General features: G+C 45.1%; 1 protein-coding gene across 1 annotated transcript in view; it reads left to right on the top strand.

The window, feature by feature from the left end:
* Positions 1–5,971: 5,971 nt before the first annotated feature.
* Positions 5,972–20,274, top strand: part of LOC138651861 (galactoside alpha-(1,2)-fucosyltransferase 2-like) — a 169,482-nt gene continuing 155,179 nt past the window's right edge. The window contains exon 1 of the mRNA XM_069742422.1: positions 5,972–6,133. The gene's annotated coding sequence lies outside the window, so the exon portion shown is untranslated. The remainder of the gene's footprint in view (positions 6,134–20,274) is intronic.

Genomic DNA, 20,274 nt, shown 5'->3' with positions numbered 1-20,274 from the left:
CTGTTATGGACCTGGTGGTTAGGAGCACCCGGAACGACCTGGTGGTTAGGAGCACCCGGAACGACCTGATGGTTAAACTCACACAGGACAAGCTCTGGGAAGTGGGAGCTCTGCTGACCGCAACCCCTAATCCTATCACACAACTAGAACTAGCCGTGGAGCATACCTAACACTGCCTAGACGCCTCTTCACAGCCTAAGAGCTAACTAGCCCTAAAGATAGAAAATAAAGCCTACCTTGCCTCAGAGAAATTCCCCAAAGGAAAAGGCAGCCCCCACATATATTGACTGTGAGTTAAGATGAAAGTCACAAACACAGAAATGAAACAGGTTTCAGCAAAGGGAGGCCAGACTTACTAAACAGACAGAGGATAGGAAAGGTATCTTTGCAGTCAGCACAAAAAACTACAAAAAGACCACGCAGAGTGTGCAAAAAGACCTCCGCACCGACTCACGGTGCGGAGGTGCCACTCTGCATCCCAGAGCTTCCAGCTAGCAAGGCAAAATCATGATAGCAAGCTGGACAAGGAAACAATGAACAAATAATTAACTAGCAGGGACTTAGCTTCTGCTGGAGTAGACAGGACACCAGAAAGATCCAAGAGCAACTGAACCAGTACAAGAACATTGACAGCTGGCATGGAGTAACGATCTGAGTGGAGTTAAATAGAGCAGCCAGCCAAAGAATAAACTACGTCACCTGTGGAAGGAACCTCAGAAGCAGCAGCTCCACTCACAGCCACCAGAGGGAGTCCATGGACAGAACTCGCGGAAGTACCATTCATGACCACAGGAGGGAGTTCGATCACAGAATTCACAACAATTTTCGCCCCCATGTTTTTATTTTCCTAAGGGTAACAGAAGAAATTGGACCCCAAAATGTGTTGTGCAATTTGTCCTGAGTATGCTGATACCCCATATGTGGGAATAAACCACTGTTTGGGCGCATTGCAGAGCTCGGAAGGGAAGGAGTGCCATTTGACTTTTTAATGGAAAAATGACTGGAATTGAGATGGGACACCATGTTTAGTTTGGAGAGCTCCAGATGTGCCTAAACATTGAAACCCCTGACAAGTGACACGATTTTGGAAAGTAGACCCCCTAAGGAACTTATCTGGATGTGTGGTGAGCACTTTGACCCATCAAGTGCTTCACAGAAGTTCATAATGCAGAGCTGTAAAAATAAAAAATCATATTTTTTCACAAAAAGGATATTTCGCCTCCAATTTTTTATTTTCCCAAGGGTAACAGAAAAAAATTGGACCCCAAAAGTTGTTGTGAAATTTGTCCTAAGTGCGCTGATACCCCCTGTGTGGGAGTAAACCACTATTTGGGTGCATAGCAGAGCTCGGAAGGAAAGGAGCGCCATTTGACTTTTCAATGCAAAATTGACTGGAATTGAGATGGGACACCATGTCGCGTTTGGAGAGCCCCTGATGTGCCTAAACATTGAAGCCCCCCACAAATGACACCATTTTCGATAGTAGACCCCCTAAGGAACTTATCTAGATGAGCACTTTATCCCACCAAGTGCTTCACAGAAGTTTTTAATGTAGAGCCATAAAAATAAAAAATCATATTTTTTCACAAAAATGATCTTTTCACCCCCAAGTTTTTATTTTCCCAAGGGTAACAGAAGAAATTGGACCCAAAAGTTGTTGTGCAATTTGTCCTGAGTACGCTGATACCCCACATGTGGGAGTAACCACTGTATGGGCGCATTGCAGAGCTCGGAAGGGAAGGAATGCCATTTGACTTTTCAATGCAAAATTGACTGGAATTGAGATGGGATGCCATGTCGCGTTTGGAGAGCCCCTGATGTGCCTAAACATTGAAACCCCCCACAAGTGACACCATTTTGGAAAGAAGACCCCCTAAGGAACTTATGTAGTTGTGAGAATTTTGAACCTCCAAGTATTTCACTACAGTTTAAAACGCAGAGCCGTGAAAACAAAAATTATTTTTTTTTCACCAAAATTATTTTTAGCCGCCAGTTTTGTATTTTCCCAAGGGTAACAGGAGAAATTGGACCCCAAAAGTTGTTGTGTAATATGTCCTGAGTACTCAGATACCACATATGGGGGGGTAAACCACTGTTTGGGCGCATGGCAGAGCTCAGAAGGGAAGGAGCGCCATTTGACTTTTCAACGCAAAATTGACAGGAATTGAGATAGACGCCATGTCGCGCTTGGAGAGCCCTTGATGTGCCTAAACATTGAAACCCCCACAAATAAAACCCTTTTGGAAAGTAGACCCCCTAAGGAACTTATCTAGATATGTGGTGAGCACTTTATCCCACCAAGTGCTTCACAGAAGTTTATAATGGAGAGCCATAAAAATAAAAAATCATATTTTTTCACAAAAATTATCTTTTCGCCCCCAATTTTTTATTTTTCCAAGGGTAACAGAAGAAATTGGACCCAAAAGTTATTGTTCAATTTGTCCTGAGTACGCTGATACCCCACATGTGGGGGTAAACCACTGTTTGGGCGCATGGCAGAGCTCGGAAGGGAAGGAGCACCGTTTGACTTTTCAATGCAAAATTGACTGGAATTGAGATGGGACGCCATGTTGTGTTTGGAGAGCCCCTGATGTGCCTAAACATTGAAACCCCCCACAAGTGACACCATTTTAGAAAGTAGACCCCCTAAGGAACTTATCTAGATGTGTGGTGAGCACTTTGACCCACCGAGTGTTTCACTACAGTTTATAAAGCAGAGCTGTGAAAATAAAATAAAAATTTTTTTCCAGAAAAATTATTTTTTAGCCCCCAGTTTTGTATTTTACCAAGGGTAACAGGAAAAATAGGACCCCAAAAGTTGTTGTCCAATTTGTCCTGAGTACGCTGATACCCACTGTTTGGGTGCATGGCAGAGCTCGGAAGAGAAGGAGCACCGTTTGGAATGCAGACATAGATGGAATGGTCTGCAGGCATCAAATTGCATTTGCAGAGCCCCTGATGTACCAAAACAGTAGAAACCCCCCTCAAGTGACCCCATATTGGAAACTAGACCCCAAAGGAACTTATCTAATTGTGTTGTGAGAGCTTTGAACCCCCAAGTGTTTCACTACAGTTTATTACGCAGAGCCGTGAAAATAAAAACTATTTTTTTTCCACAAAAATTATTTTTTAGCCCCGTTTTATATTTTCCCAAGGGTAACAGGAGAAATTGGACCCAAAAAGTTGTTGTTCAATTTGTCCTGAGTACACTGATACCCCATATGTTGGGGTAAACCCCTGTTTGGGCGCACGGAAAAGCTCGGAAGCGAAGGAGCACTGTTTTACTTTTTCAACGCAGTATTGGCTGGAATTGAGATCGGTTGCCATGTCGCGTTTGGAGAGCCCCTGATGTGCCTAAACAGTGGAAACCCCCCAATTCTAACTGAAACCCTAACCCAAACAAACCCCTAACCCTAATCCCAACCCTAACCATAATCCCAACCACACCCCTAACCACAACACACCCCTAACCCTAATCCCAACCCTAACCACACCCCTAACTCGAGCACACCCCTAACTCTAATCCCAACCATAACCCTAACCACACCCCTAACCCTAATCCCAACTGTAAATGTAATCCAAACCTTAACTTTAGCCCCAACTCTAACTCTATCTTTAGCCCCAACCCTAACTGTAGCCCTAACCCTAACTTTAGCCCCAACCCTAACCCTAACGGGAAAATGGAAATAAATACATTTTATTAAGTTTATTATTTTTCCCTAACTAAGGGGGTGATGAAGGGGGGTTTGATATACTTTTATAGCTTTTTTTTAGCGGATTTTTATGATTGGCAGCTGTCACACACTAAAAGACGCTTTTTATTGTAAAAAATAGTTTTTGCGTCTCCACATTTTGAGAGCTATAATTTTTCCATATTTTGTTCCACAGAGTCATGTGAGGTCTTGTATTTTGCGGGACGAGTTGTCGTTTTTATTGGTACCATTTTCGGGCATGTGACATTTTTTGATCGCTTTTTATTCCAATTTTGAATGTGGTTTTGAGCACCTTGAGGGGTATAGTTTTTAGTATGGTGTCACTTTTGAGTATTTTCTATCATGTAAATTTTGTTGTAAAAATTATAAATCGCTCAACTTTTAACACTTCTAACCTCCTAAAAAAAATTGTGCTCATGTAAAGTAGACATGTGGGAAATGTTATTTATTAACTTATTTTGTAAGATGGCTCTCTGATCTAAGGGCATAACAATTAAAATGTGAAATTTGTAAAATTTCCAACATTTTCTCCAAATTTCTGATTTTTTTTTCACAAATAAACATAAGTCATAGCAAAGAAATTTACCACTATCATGAAGTACCATATGTCAGGAAAAAACCTTCTCAGAATCTGTGGGATCCGTTGAAGTGTTCCAGAGTTATTACTATGAAAGGTAACAAGCAGGTACACGGGATGGCAGAGCAAGGGTTAATAGGTTTATTTACAGGGGAGATACTCCACGCAGGGAGGTAAAGAGTCAAACGGAGTTAAAGGTACAGCAGACTGCAACAGTTCAAAACACAATAATTAGGTGGCAAGAGTATAAGGTAGTCCTCACAGTGCACCTCCTGCTGCACATTAAATAGCGCCGGCAATGGTGGGCACAGTGCCTCCTCCTAGATGGTACTGTAGTCGCTGGTTTCGTCTTCTGGCGGCAGTGGTCGGTCTCCAGTACCTCCCACTGTTCCTTCTCCATATACTAATGCGGCTAATAAAGGCATGGGCCACAGTCCGGTGTGAGCCCAACGAGGCTCTTTAACTATATTAGCTGGAGGTAGTCAAGTAACGACAGTCAGGACAACTCTTGTGTGTCCACGTCAGGGTGCGAGTGTCAGTCCTATGTGTGATCTTTTGGGCAACGCATGTGCGGTACTCATGGTCACTTCATGTACAGCACCTGATACTCCCTGGCTGTCACTGGACACACACCGCAAATCCCGCTCTCCCGGGTCCCTGCTGTTGGCGGCGGGCGTTGCTGGTCTGTTTGGCGCTTGTGCTCCCGGCCGGAGCACTCCTCTCTATGTCTACTGAGACACCCAGCTCAGCTCCGCTCTGTATGAACGGCGCTGCACACCTCTGTCCTACATGACTCTACTCCGCTCTGCACGGCTTTCTCTGCAGAACGGTGTCCTGGACCCCTTGTCCAACTGCAGCACAGTACTCTGTCTCAGGATGGGGAGCAGAGCGCGCTGCTCACCTGACTCCATGCTACCCTCCACCTGCGCGCCCTTTTCTGGCTTTTCCCGCCCCCCTGGGACAGCAGGAAGCTCCGTCTCACTAGGGATTCCCCCAGGCTGCAGGGGAAGGTCAACCTCTCTAAAGCTTCCCCCGGGAACAGAGGATGCAGCCCTTTCAGTTCCAGACCTGCAATGCAGGTACCTGCGGTCCGGTCTATCTCCTGACAACTACATAAAGTGACACTGGTTAGAATTGAAAAATCAGCTTGGTCTGGAAGGTGAATGCAGGCTTCAGGGCTGGAATGAGAGCAGACCGGGGGAATAAGTAAAATGAAGAAGACTTCTATTACTATTTTAACCCATTGGGAGATCTTAAAAAAAAAATCCCTGGCTGGATACCGCTTTGAAAGTGTTCTCCTACTATGTCACGGCTTATCACGAGGGAAGCGGACTGATTGGAAACCCACAGATTCCTAGAATTTGAGCTGTGGTTGCTCTCAGTGCTAGTTTAGGGCATGAGTTTAAAAACAATCCTAAAGGTCAAGAATGGAGATATGCAGAGAAGCACAAGCATAACATTTCATGGTAATTTCACTTTTTCTATACATGACAAATTCATGTCTGTCACTATTTTGCTGTCAGTGCATATCATATTCCTAAATCTGCTTAGCACGTGGGTGAAAGCCCCCGTCTATCTGACAGAGGGAGCTGTTTACACACGTTATGCCAAAATTAAACTGGAAGCGTAAACCGAAACATTACTGTCCTCTGAAACAGTCTACAGTTCTGGGTGTGGATTCTCAGTGCGGAGGAACAAGAGATTTGCTCCTAGAAAAGACATTTAATGCACGAACAGGCAAAACATCGAGAAGGTCATCATCACCATGTGTCACAAATGGACCTGCTGCCTTCTGATGGACTATTTCTTCTGAAAAAAAAACCCAAGTCTATGAGAAATTCCTGTAAGTATCTTACTAAATGAGTCGCGAGCAAGGGTTAGGTCTTCTAAGGTCAAAAGTAATGGGAGTTCCGGTGGAACAATTGTTGACCATCATCATTTTATGATTGATTCTAGTAATACGATTGTACTCCCATAATTTTCTCATAGATGACATGCTCCTTTCATAGATATCTAAAATGTGTCTCATTGTGATCATGATATTATTTTACCAGGCACTAAAACTTGGATAAAAATTGCCAGTAAAGAAGAAAAAAATCAGCACAGATTGTTGTATCCTGTAATATCCACTCAATATATCCTGTCACTTGTCCCATTGGTTATTGTAATTTGGGTTTATTATTGTACGTATTGAACGTAATCACATTCACTTTATATCAAAATATGGGCAAATAATGTTTAGACGTGAAATCCACAGCAAAAACGCCAAAGATCAATGCTGATTGCAAACGTATAAGGGTGGTCTCACAACCGAAAAACCGGATAACCTACCGTACGTAAAAGATACCGTGTGAAATGGATCATCTGTGGTAGTTTTGCTTTTGACAAATTTATCAAAATGTTTCTTGAGATTGCTAAACTTGTGGCATCATTAGAATGTTGAGAGATATTTTCACAAATGTTATGCCACCTACTGATGTGAGACTGTGCAAAAAGTTTTAGAAAAAAAATTGCACCCATGAGTTTAAATAACGGCTGAGCAATTTTTACCTGATTTGGTTAATATCGGGGGCGCAGAATAGATCAGATATTGGTGCTAATTTACTAAAGGTATCTAGCTTGTAAATAATTTGGACGAGCGTCTGAGTGCGATCTGGCAAAATATCGGGTCGCACTCAGGCCAATGTTACTCTATGGGGCCGTGCACATCTCCAACATTTTTCATCGAATTGAGATGAAAAAAAAAATTGCAGCCCAAATTTGATCCGATATTTGGATGAAAGTCGGAGTTTATGGGGTCATTGGACGACATCTGAGTGCAACCCAACTAACATCATGGAGAACTTTTGTTTTCCATCGTCTCCTCATCCGAGAGAATCGGACCACACAGTGCTCACGCTCTAATCAAAGTCTGAACAGTTTCATGTACATAATGGATAGAGTTTTTCTGATGAGAGAATCTACGGTGGTCTGTACCTGCCCTTAAGAGAAAATGTATCATCCTTTTGAAGCCAGGAAACTGGGGTCAAAAAGTTTCAAAACTTTCAAGAATTGTAGATGCCATGTCCCCTTCTGCTATACTGTATCTCTGCACCACAAATGTACCACATTGCAGCTGAGATCTACCCCAGCTCATGGATGGCATGTATTTTGGGCATTTTGCACACCAGTCTTGATCATTTACTTTGCTGGAGTTAAGTCTGCCAAATTTATTAAGAGGCATACACCTCTTACTAACCTGGGTGCCTAGTAATGTGCCAGAAAATATGATCTTTGGGTCCAATTAACCCCTTCACGCCGCAGCCCATTTTCATTTTTTCGTTTCTGTTTTTCCTCCCCTTCTTCCCAGAGCCATAACTATTATTTTTCTGTCCACATAGACATATGAGGGCTTGTTTTTTTGCGGGATAAGTTGTACTTTTGAAAAACACCATTCATTTTACCACATAGTGTACCCAAAAACGGAGAAAAAAATTCCGAGTGCTGTGAAATTATGAAAAAAAAAACACAATTCTGACATTGTTTTTTGGGAATTGTTTTACAAGTATATTTTGTAGTAAAAATGACCATGGAATATGATTGTCCTCATGAATACGATTACGGTGAGACCCAACATGTCCAGTTTTTTTAAATTATTTTAGTGGTGGAAAAAAAAAATCTGAAGTTTTGTGAACTCTGCCACACCAACGGGTTTTTCTTCAGGTCTGTGAAATAAAGCAGTTATTTTTACAGTAAGATTTAACAGCAGTTTCTGTTAAGAGGCAGTCTCTGTAAAAGCCCCTTTTGTAAAACCAGTAGGGAGCACCTACTGAAGAAGGTGCAAACTATGTACAGTGGACAGTTTGTGATCATGCAACAGTCCATGATTCTGCAGTTCTTTAAAATAGAGTAACCTGTGCAAAAACATAGGATCCCTTTAAGAGTTAATCCTAGACAGGTTTAAAGACAGGGAATGTTTTTAAGAACTATTTACATTCAGCCAGTGTTCTGAGGCTTATTTAGATGGCTTCCAGGGCTTTACCTGGCACATAACCCTCCTTGGCCTAGGAAGGGTTGTTTGTCATACTTGCTTCAGATGCGGTCCCTCTGGCGCCGGTCTGGAACGCTGGTTGCAGGGCCTTGCGCTGCGGCATTGTCATCTCTGTTTGCAGCATCTCACTTTCCGGCAGGGCCTTGCTTTCTGGCTTCGGAGCACCGGAACTTCTTTCTTGCTCCGGACAAGACAAGGCTGCCGATGAACGTCTGGTGAGGCTTCCGACGGAGGTCTTCTTCCACCCGGCCACAGCTTCCAGCTCCTGGCGCACGAGCTGACAGGTGCATTCTTCCTCTTCCTTCCGGAGGTCCGGATTCATCGTCAGTGAAGGGTGCAGTTCTTGCAAGCCCTGGTCCTCGTGCTCCATCTGTCACGGGGCTACGCGACAGAGAGGTTCCAGAGAACCGCAGCGCTCTGGGCCTCGTTCACACACAGTGAACAGAAGCTCTTCTCCTGTATTCTGACCTGGCTGCTTTGTGCCAGCAGTGCAGGAGTTAACCTTGTTGCTGAGTTGCTGTGAACTGGGTCTCTCAGCTGAAGTGGATTTTGTAATCTCCTCCTCTATATAGACCCAGCCTTGACTACAGCTATTGTCAATGATCAGTTCTGCTGCCTAGCTTGGAGGTTAAAGGAGCCTGATATTAGGAGCTTGGAGGTTTATTTACAGAGATTGGTGTCTGCTGTTTTGGTTGCATGTTAAACCTGTTTTCCTTCCTAGTTTTTTCCTTCTCTTCCCTTCTCTGTGTTTCCTCTGTGGTTGTGTGAGCATTTAGTGAGTTTGAGACTTTTTGTTACCTTGTCGTATACCCTGTTTAATGTTGTATTTATACACTGGTGCAGTCCTCGTCCCTGGGGGGAGAGGGGGCCACTGATAGGGCCTGCACAGGAGACAGGGATATGCTGGCGGCTCAGGCCTCCTAACCATCATAGATACCCCTGAGATAAGGGAAAGCCAGGGCCCCTTATAGTGGCAGGAACAGGTGCGGGTCCCAGTACGCCGTCCTGCCCTTATCGCCGTAATCGGCGTGACACCATCCCATGCTCCGGGGTCCGCTCACCTCCCTCCGCCATGTTGTTTTTCGGCACCTCCTCCTTCCTCACATCACAGTCTTGGTAGAGGGCGGGCATATTTTTAGCACCGCTCTTCGGTTCTCTACTGGGATGTCACAGTGGCTGACCCGGTCCGTGGCCCTAGGGGACGTCCGTTAATAAATGGGGGGAAGGGTCTTTAAAGGGATAATGTCCGTGATGCCACCTGTGGTATTCGGTCAGCGTGACCGACGCTGCTTAGGGGGTCCATTGGGGTGATTTAAAAAAAAAAAGTTAATAGAACGAAAAAAGTAAAATAAAATAAAGAACATCCCAAAAAGTCACAAAACACTTCAAGAAGCAGCAAAAGATTAGAACTTGACCCTCAAATTTGTACCATTTGTTAGTTGACTTACTTTTATCCACAAAGTTATAGCAATTGTGGAGCGATGGACCACGATTTAGGCAACAGCCTCTATCCTCCTGCCTTCTCACAGGTCGCACCTACTCATATATGGCAAAAATGCCTCTAGAATGTGTCTAAGGTAAGATTCACACATCCGTGTTTTGTAGTCCAATCATCAACCAGCAAAAATTTCAATACTTTCATTTTACAATCTTTGTTAAAAAAAAAGAATGTGAAAAAAACCCAGCAGAGATAAAATCTTGCAGTTTTCACTCTGATCACTGAGGGTATTTTAGACTCAATGCCCTTTCAGGAAGAGTTTTCATCAGTTTCCTTATCATCAGAGACCATATTGCGATGACAGATAACACATCTATCCACATCTGATAAGACAGGATATAACACAATAGGTCGATGTCACAGCTGACTCCGCTCCCTCCCTTCAAAATGACCTTTGCACGCGTTCACTAGATGCTTAAATACAAACGATAGGATCTGACAATTGTGGCTATGTACATGTGTTGTTTCCTGAAACAGGAAATTAAGAGTCTAAAAAATCCCCAATGACAAGTAGGAAATTTGTAAGATTTCTATTTTTCTATTTAAAACGTTGCCAAAATGTTTTATGAAATACATATAACAGAAAAAAAATATTAAATCAATAGGTCATTTTCTGATGATAGCTTAACTTTAAGTCATTTTTTTTTCACATTTACCTACAGATATTAGACCCATTACTTTGATGTAGAATGCAATAAAGAAAAAGCAAATGCAATGATAAATGTGGGCCATGGTAGCTAAACCATTATGTACTTAAGTAGCCACTAATGGGAAAATATGAAGTGGTTAAAGTAATTTCTTACCAAAGGAATGCATTTTTATTTGCAATAAGTGGATATGGTATGACATATATTATTCTTTATTTTTACTCTCATGCTCCTTTGATGGAGGTTCTGGAACTTGAGAATAAAGAATAATGCTTTTGTGTGAAGAATACACTATCGTCCTGTAATGCTGATAACCAGGCTGTGACATCCCCGAGCCCTGACAGTCATTTACAATGAAAGAATGTTTCACACTGGTCAAAAACAGTATAACTGTTGCGTGAGAACGATGAATCTCTAATATGTAGGCTAAATCCACATCATGTTGAGGTTTACATTGTGCAACGTTTTACAAAACAATGTCCTTTTAGCTACTTTATGATGATGAACCTTATTTTGAATGATGTTGAAATGCACAGTATGTATTTTTGAACTGTAAAAGTTAATGGCAAATATGTGTAGACGTGTTTAGCAGCACTAACCAAAGGTTTATGCCAAGAACAGAGCCCAAAGTATGTGTGAATTTGGCCCATTCTGTGACTCTCCGGAAAGTCCCGGCATGCTATGAAATTCTGGATGGATAATCCCTTCCTGCCTGAGATATACCAATATGCCTTGGTGGGCAGTTAATTAACGTGAATTATCGTATAATTGTAAGGAACCCACTATAATCTGCAGGCAACTTGTCAATATTGGCATGTTTTATATTGTGGAGGTTCCTTCAGGATGTGTCTGCTAACAATGAAGTGCATTCTCACTGTCTTTGGGAGCATGTCGTCCAAGTATCCTGGATCTAGAGGGACATTCTTAAATTTGGTGAGCTGTCCTGCTGTCCCAACAGGTTGGTGTCATGTCTTGGCTTAAACCGTACGTGTGAATTAAAGATGCAGATACAGTTACAGGGGTTGTCCACTATTTATATATTGGTGTCCTCTCTTTTGGATAGGTCATCAATATAAGATCGATGGCGGTGTGACACCCGGCACCACCATCAATCAGCTGTTCCTGGTGATGACCGGATGTGATCGGTTAAGGAGCTGTACCGCTCCAGCAACTGTAAAATGGCTGTAGCAGTGAGCTGCAGCATTTATTCTAAGGATGGCTGTCACGCACAGTGAAGGGAGACTACTGTGTAACACAAAAGGATAAGGGAAAGGGAACCAAACACTAGGGAAGGGGGGACTGGAGACCCCTAGACAGATTTAATATCACCCTGTCTGCCCTATCATCCCTATATAGGTTCTGCACCTATCACCGAGCAGGATATCTAATCCCTGCTGTCATGGTTACGGATGGGGTTCCACTCATGCTTTCATGGGATTAATGTTGTGTGCCTCTTTTTGGATCTGGGAGGGACATATATACCCCTTCCTGGCTAAGATTCCCTGTCAGTAATACTTTAGTTCTGACTGTGTGTCTGACCCCCTGGTGTGCGTTTATACTGCATTGCTTGATTGCCTCCCGTGTATGCAGGGCCACTATCAGGGCATTACTGCCATGACTGGCATATGGGGCCCAGTGGGCAGAGGGGGCCCACATCGGGCCCCATCTCTTCTGCTCATCGGGCCCGGGCCCCAGTGGCAGGCTTCTATCGGAAACCTGATCCTGCGTCCGAGACAAAGGTTCAGTTACTCTATTGCAGCTTTGCAGGCCCGTGTGGGCCCGCACGGCAATGGTTAAAGCCTCCAGCCAATCGGAGGCTGGCAGGTGACGTCAGCGCGCATCGTCGGCGTATGACGGCATTGTCATTCGCCGGTGAGTGAGTGCTGAAATGCCTGGAGGGATCTCCGCCGCAGGAGCACAGCAAGGTAAGAAGAAAGTTTTTTTTACATTTTTTTTAATTGAAAGCGGCAAGCCGCAATGTTTCACCGGCAGGATAGAGACACGTGGACCGTGTGTCTCCATCCAGCCCGGCACAGAAGGGAGACAGGGAGCAGAATGGAGACAAGGGGGCAGAATGGAGACAAGGAGGCAGAATGGTGACAAGGAGGCAGAATGGAGACAAGGGGACAGAATGGAGACAAGGGGAAGAATGGAGACAAGAGGGCAGAATGGAGACAAGGGGCAGAATGGAGACAAGGGGCAGAATGGAGACAAGGGGCAGAATGGAGACAAGGGGCAGAATGGAGACAAGGGGGCAGAATGGATACAGTGGGCAGATTGGAGACAAGAAGCAGAATGGAGACACGGGACAGGATTGGAGACACAGGGGCAGAATGGAGACACGGGGCAGAATGGAGACACGGGGGCATAATGGAGACATGGGGCAAAATGGAGACAGGGGGCAGAATGGAGACACGGGGGCAGGATTGGAGACACGGGGCAGTATGGAGACACGAGGGCAGAATGGAGACACGGGGGGCAGAATGGAGACATGGGGCAGAATGGAGAGGCAGAGGCAGATGGGAGACACGGGGCAGAATGGAGTCAGGTGACAGAATGGAGACACAGGGGCAGGATTGGAGACACGGGGCAGAATGGAGAGATGGGGCAGAATGTTTCACCGGCAGGATAGAGACACATGGACCGTGTGTCTCCATCCAGCCCAGCACAGAAGGGAGTCAGGGAGCAGAATGGAGACAAGGGGGCAGAATGGAGACAAGGGGCAGAATGGAGACAAGGGGCAGATTGGAGACAAGGGGCAGAATGGAGACAAGGGGCAGAATGGAGACACGGGGGCAGAATGGAGACAAGGGGGCAGAATGGAGACAAGGGGCAGAATGGAGACATGGGGCAGAATGGGGACAAGGGGCAGATTGGAGACAAGGGGCAGAATGGAGACAAGGGGCAGAATGGAGACACTGGGGCAGAATGGGGCCAAGGGGCAGAATGGAGACTAGGGGGCAGAGTAGAGACAGGTGACAGAATGGAGACACATGGGCAGAATGGAGACACTGGGGCAGAATGGAGACAGGTGGCAGAATGGAGACAGGTGGTAGAATGGAGACACGGGGCAGAATGGAAACACGGGGCAGAATGGAGAAAGGGGGCAGAATGGAGACACGGGGCAGAATGGAGACAGGTGGCAGAATGGAGACACGGGGGCAGGATTGGAGACACGGGGGTAGAATGGAGACACAGGGCAGAATGGAGACATGGGGCAGAATGGAGACACGGGGCAGAATGGAGATGGGGCAGAATGGAGACACGGGGCAGAATGGAGACATGTGGCAGAATGGAGACACGGGGCAGGATTGGAGACACAGGGCAGAATGGAGACACGGGGCAGTATGGAGACACGGGGCAGAATGGAGACACGGGCAGATGGGAGACACGGAGGCAGAATTGGAGACATGGCAGAATGGAGACACGGGGCAGAATGGAGACACAGGGGCAGATGGGAGACACGGAGGCAGAATTGGAGACATGGGGCAGTATGGAGACACGGGGCAGAATGGAGACACGGGCAGATGGGAGACACGGAGGCAGAATTGGAGACATGGCAGAATGGAGACACGGGGCAGAATGGAGACATGAGGGGAAGAATGAAGACAGGTGGCAGAATTGAGACAAGGAGCAGAATTGAGACAGGGGGCAGAATGGAGACACGGGGCAGAATGGAGATGGGGCAGAATGGAGACACGGGGCAGAATGGAGACAGGTGGCAGAATGGAGACACGGGGCAGGATTGGAGACACAGGGCAGAATGGAGACAGGTGGTAGAATGGAGACAGGTGGCAGAATGGAGACACGGGGGCAGGATTGGAGACACGGCAGCAGAATGGAGACATGGGGCAGAATGGAGACATGTGACAGAATGGAGACACGGGGCAGGATTGGAGACACGGGGCAGAATGGAGACACGGGGTAGAATGGAGACATGGGGCAAAATGGAGACACGGGCAGATGGGAGACACGGAGGCAGAATTGGAGACATGGCAGAATGGAGACACGGGGCAGAATGGAGACACAGGGGCAGATGGGAGACAAGGGGCAGAATGGAGACATGGGGGCAGAATGGAGACATGAGGGGAAGAATGAAGACAGGTGGCAGAATTGAGACAAGGAGCAGAATTGAGACAGGGGGCAGAATGGAGACATGGGGGCAGAATGGAGACACGGGGCAGATAGAGACATGGTGCAGGATGGAGACAGATGGGGCAGGAATATGGGGCAGGAAGGAAACAGATGGTGCAGGATCATGGGACAGATGGGGAAGGATGGAGAAAGATGGTGTAGGATCATGGGGTAGGATGGATACGAGGGAGACAGATGGGGCAGGATCATGGGACAGATGGGGCATGATCATGGGACAGATGAGGCAGGATCATGGGGCAGGATCATGAGACAGATGGGGCAGGATCATGGGGCAGATGGGGCAAGTCATGGGGCAGGATGGGGAGATCATATGGGGCAGTGTGATGGTGTGATATGCTATGTGGGTATCATTTTTGTGTATATTTCTATTTTACTTATTTTCATGGTGTTCTCTTGTAGAAGGAGTTATTTGATAATTGATGAATGGCTGTTGCTGCCATCTGATATCAGCCCCCACAGTACTGTATTGTTTGCTTATATGCTAATGACATGTTGACCTAGCTTGTTGAAACAATGAGCCCCTGAGACCTTCCCCCTCCTGACCTGTGAATGAGGAGAGAGACTTTTGAAAATATCAGGGAGGTGAGACACAGATCAGATCCTGTGTGGAATGATGATTTGTACACAGCATCTCAGAGAGAAAGAAGAGTATATGGACTGTGCTATCCTCTGTATGCTGGATTGTTGGACTTTTATCCTGTTACTGAACTGCATTCGTGTTCTGGACTATTGTATTCTCAGTGTGGTGGATCGTATATGGACGTTTCATATTTTTGCCTAAATAAAGGTCTTGGGATTGTTCACTCTTCGCTGGCTCTGTTGATTGTGTGGTATCGGAGAAGGACCCCGTGTCAGGCAGGATAGGAGAACATATGGCTGGAGCCAGGAATGAGACACACGGGGCCAGAATGGGGGATATTATTACCATAGGGGCTAATTAAGGGATATTATTACTCCAGTGATGTATTTATTTTATTTTTTGAGGATATGGTTTTACTGTATGTTACTGTTACCGTATGTTATGTATATGCAGCTGTGCAGAGTAACACTGTTGCTTTTTTTCTTCATCTGTTGTAGTTTAGAATTTGGGAAAAAAATAAGTAATGTTTTCTGCAAGCGGTGCTCTAGATAACTGATATTTCCTGCAGAAACAAGTCCTGGCTGGATGAAGTGACGGCGGTATGAGCTGGATGAAGATTAAAAGCAAAGATGAAGGACTTCACCTAGAGACGTCACTGGTGAGTCAGTGTGTTACCTGTACACTGATGCTATACACTATATACTATATACAGCAGTCCTGTGTACAATATCACCAGTGATCACTGTATTACCTTTACATTATACACTATATACAGAGTTCCTGTGTATAATGTTATCGGTGATCACTGTATTACCTGTACACAGACACTGCATACTAAGTACAGATCTCCTGTGAATACTGGCACTTATGGTGATATTAGTATTGTGTTTTTTTTATTACTGATCAGTATTGTAGTATTCAGTCACTATGTGGTGCTAATATGTTGTCCGGCCTTGGTGTGACGGTATTTGTTCCTTGTATGTGCTATTATTTGGTCACTATGTGGTGGTAATATGTGGTCTGGTCATATTGTGGTGGTATTTGTTCCTTGCATGTGGTTTTATTGGTGATCAAATGGTGGTAATATGTGGTCTGGACATGGTGTGGTGGTATTTGTTCCTTGTATGTGTTATTATTTGGTCACAATGTGGTGGTAATATGGTGTATGGTCATAGCGCTGTGGTATTTGTCCCCTGTATGTGGTTTCTGAGGGATGTTATTCTGGATTATCTCAATGAGAATAACTGTTTAACTCCATATCAGCATGGGTTTATGAGAAATCGCTCCTGTCAAACCAATCTAATCAGTTTTTATGAAGAGGTAAGCTATAGGCTGGACCACGGTGAGTCATTGGACGTGGTATATCTCGATTTTTCCAAAGCGTTTGATACCGTGCCGCACAAGAGGTTGGTACACAAAATGAGAATGCTTGGTCTGGGGGAAAATGTGTGTAAATGGGTTAGTAACTGGCTTAGTGATAGAAAGCAGAGGGTGGTTATAAATGGTATAGTCTCTAACTGGGTCGCTGTGACCAGTGGGGTACCACAGGGGTCAGTATTGGGACCTGTTCTCTTCAACATATTCATTAATGATCTGGTAGAAGGTTTACACAGTAAAATATCGATATTTGCAGATGATACAAAACTATGTAAAGCAGTTAATACAAGAGAAGATAGTATTCTGCTACAGATGGATCTGGATAAGTTGGAAACTTGGGCTGAAAGGTGGCAGATGAGGTTTAACAATGATAAATGTAAGGTTATACACATGGGAAGAGGGAATCAATATCACCATTACACACTGAACGGGAAACCACTGGGTAAATCTGACAGGGAGAAGGACTTGGGGATCCTAGTTAATGATAAACTTACCTGGAGCAGCCAGTGCCAGGCAGCAGCTGCCAAGGCAAACAGGATCATGGGGTGCATTAAAAGAGGTCTGGATACACATGATGAGAGCATTATACTGCCTCTGTACAAATCCCTAGTTAGACCGCACATGGAGTACTGTGTCCAGTTTTGGGCACCGGTGCTCAGGAAGGATATAATGGAACTAGAGAGAGTACAAAGGAGGGCAACAAAATTAATAAAGGGGATGGGAGAACTACAATACCCAGAGAGAAGGTTTTTCCACCAACATAGAAGAGGATTCTTTACTGTTAGGGCAGTGAGAATCTGGAATTGCTTGCCTGAGGAGGTGGTGATGGCGAACTCAGTCGAGGGGTTCAAGAGAGGCCTGGATGTCTTCCTGGCGCAGAACAATATTGTATCATACAATTATTAGGTTCTGTAGAAGGACGTAGATCTGGGGATTTATTATGATGGAATATAGGCTGAACTGGATGGACAAATGTCTTTTTTCGGCCTTACTAACTATGTTACTATGTTACTATAGATTAGCGAAATTAGGATTATTTAGTCTAGAAAAAAGACGACTGAGGGGCGATCTAATAACCATGTATAAGTATATAAGGGGACAATACAAATATCTCGCTGAGGATCTGTTTATACCAAGGAAGGTGACGGGCACAAGGGGGCATTCTTTGCGTCTGGAGGAGAGAAGGTTTTTCCACCAACATAGAAGAGGATTCTTTACTGTTAGGGCAGTGAGAATCTGGAATTGCTTGCCTGAGGAGGTGGTGATGGCGAACTCAGTCGAGGGGTTCAAGAGAGGCCTGGATGTCTTCCTGGAGCAGAACAATATTGTATCATACAATTATTAGGTTCTGTAGAAGGACGTAGATCTGGGTATTTATTATAATGGAATATAGGCTGAACTGGATGGACAAATGTCTTTTTTCGGCCTTACTAACTATGTTACTATGTTACTATGTTACTATGTATTGGCCATTTTAAAAATTGAAAAATAAATAAAAATATACCTAAATTGTATTGGATATTTTAACAAATGTTTAGTAGGTTAGAGTAGGGTAGGGCCCGACCTTGTCGTGGTGGCGGCTTTAAAAATCTTTTGACTGTGGACAGTTGGAGGGGTGGAGGTTCAGCTGGGGTGGAGCCTGGGTGGAGTCTCAAGGGGGCCCCAAAATTTTGCCAGTATGGGGCCCCAAAATTCCTAGTGGCAGCCCTGCATGTATGACCTGGTCTGCCTGTTCTCTCTGTTCTCTGTCTCACGTTTTGGTAATATTGTCTTCTTCGGTTCTGATCTTCTGGCTTGGTTATTGTTACTCCATTACAGTTTGTCCCTATTGTACCGCACTGCTTATTCTGGCTTTTTGACCTCTGGCTTCAACTTGACTACCACTACATCTCAGCCCACGGTACCTCTCGGATCTCTTGATTTTGATTTCGACATGCATTGACTTGTCTCTGATTTTCTTTGTCCCCGCTGGCCATCGGTGCCTGGCTCCGCCCCCGGCCACTTCGCCGCAGTCACGTGGGACAGGTCCTGTACACAGTCTAGTGAAGTTGTCTGCTGTTCCCTGGCCACTTCCCCAGAGTCACATTGAACAGGACCTATGCACAGACTAGTGAGTTCACCCCCGTTCCCTGGCCACTCTCCCTGAGTCATGTGGGACAGGTCCCGTGCACAGTCTAGTGAGTTCGCCTATGTTCCCCAGTTACTTTTCCTATTTCGGTGTGCAGCCTCCTGCAGTAGGTGGTGCAGGGGGTCATTACAACTGCCTGACCCTGGCGATAAGCCCTGCATTCAGAAGGACAGGATGGGCGCTAGTCATTCTCCATTACCTCTAAAGACAAATGGGATACACAAACAATGGGGAGGTTGTCACTGGGTCCTAAAGTCATAAGAACTATCAAGGAGACTGCAAAGCCAAGCGCTGAGACCTTCTACAGCTAGATGCAGTGCGACTGTCTGCAGCCTCTGACACACCTATGACAATAGCACATCAATATAAAAGTAATGGACAACTCCTTTAAGTTCAATTGTGAAGCAGGGAGCCATCAGCTTACTGCTCCACCACTCAGCCTGAACTGTCTGAGCAATTTATTTTTTATTCAGCCAGTGCACTAATAGGATGGAGCACAGGAGCACCATACTGGAAGGGGACAGAGTGGGGGAATTATAGTGTGTAGGCAGGGCCGGCGTTAGTGGCAGGCAGACCAGGCAGCTGCCTAGGGCCCCAGCTCCCCCAGGGGCCCCTAGTCAGTGGTGTGCTGCTAATAGCAGCACATCATGCAGCCACTATGGGGCCCGTGGGTCAGGGGGGCCTGCCTGCTGCCAGCGCCCACTCCCCCCGCTGCCGTTGCCGCATTGAACTATCCTGGCGTCTATGATGCCGTTACAGTTCAAAGCAATGATAGAGAAGAGAGGTTCAGATGACGCTCCTTCTCCCATCATTCCACTCTGCTTCTGAAACTGTGGGTGCGCGATGGGAGGGGCGTTGTATTATGTTCTATTGGTGATACATTATATTCTATAGGGGAGGTGGGCTGTATTATATCTATGGGGGCTATATTATATTCTATGGGGAGATGAGCTGTATTAAAGTCTTTGGGGGTACATTATATTCTAAGAGGATATGGGCTTTATTATATTCTATGGGGGTACATTATATGCTATGGGGAGGTGGGCTGAATTATATTCTATGGGGTACATTATATTCTATTAGGAGGTGGGCTGTATTATATTGTATGGGGTACATTATATTCTATTGGGAGATGGGCTGTATTATATTATTAGGGGTGTACATTATAGTCTATGGGGAGGTGGCCTGTATTATATTCTATGGGGGGTACATTATATTCTATGGGGAAGTGGGCTGTATTATATTCTATGGTGGTACATTATATTCTATGGGGAGGTGGGCTGTATTATATTCTATGGTGGTACATTATATTCTATGGGGAGGTGGGCTGTATTAAAGTGTATGGGGTACATTATATTCTAAGAGCACGTGGGCTTTATTATATTCTATGGGGGTACATTATATTCTATAGGGAGGTAGGCTGAATTATATTCTATGGGGGTACGTTATATTCTATTAGGAGGTGCCTATATTATATTATATGGGGGTACATTATATTCTATGGGGAGGTGGGCTGTATTATATTCTAAGGGGGTACATTATATTCTATGGGGAGGTGGGCTGTATTAT

The sequence above is a fragment of the Ranitomeya imitator genome, chromosome 10 (assembly GCF_032444005.1).
Source record: "Ranitomeya imitator isolate aRanImi1 chromosome 10, aRanImi1.pri, whole genome shotgun sequence".
Classification (NCBI taxonomy): domain Eukaryota; kingdom Metazoa; phylum Chordata; class Amphibia; order Anura; family Dendrobatidae; genus Ranitomeya; species Ranitomeya imitator.
Note: the sequence above shows the minus strand (reverse complement) of the source record. Positions and strands in the feature narration are given on the sequence as shown.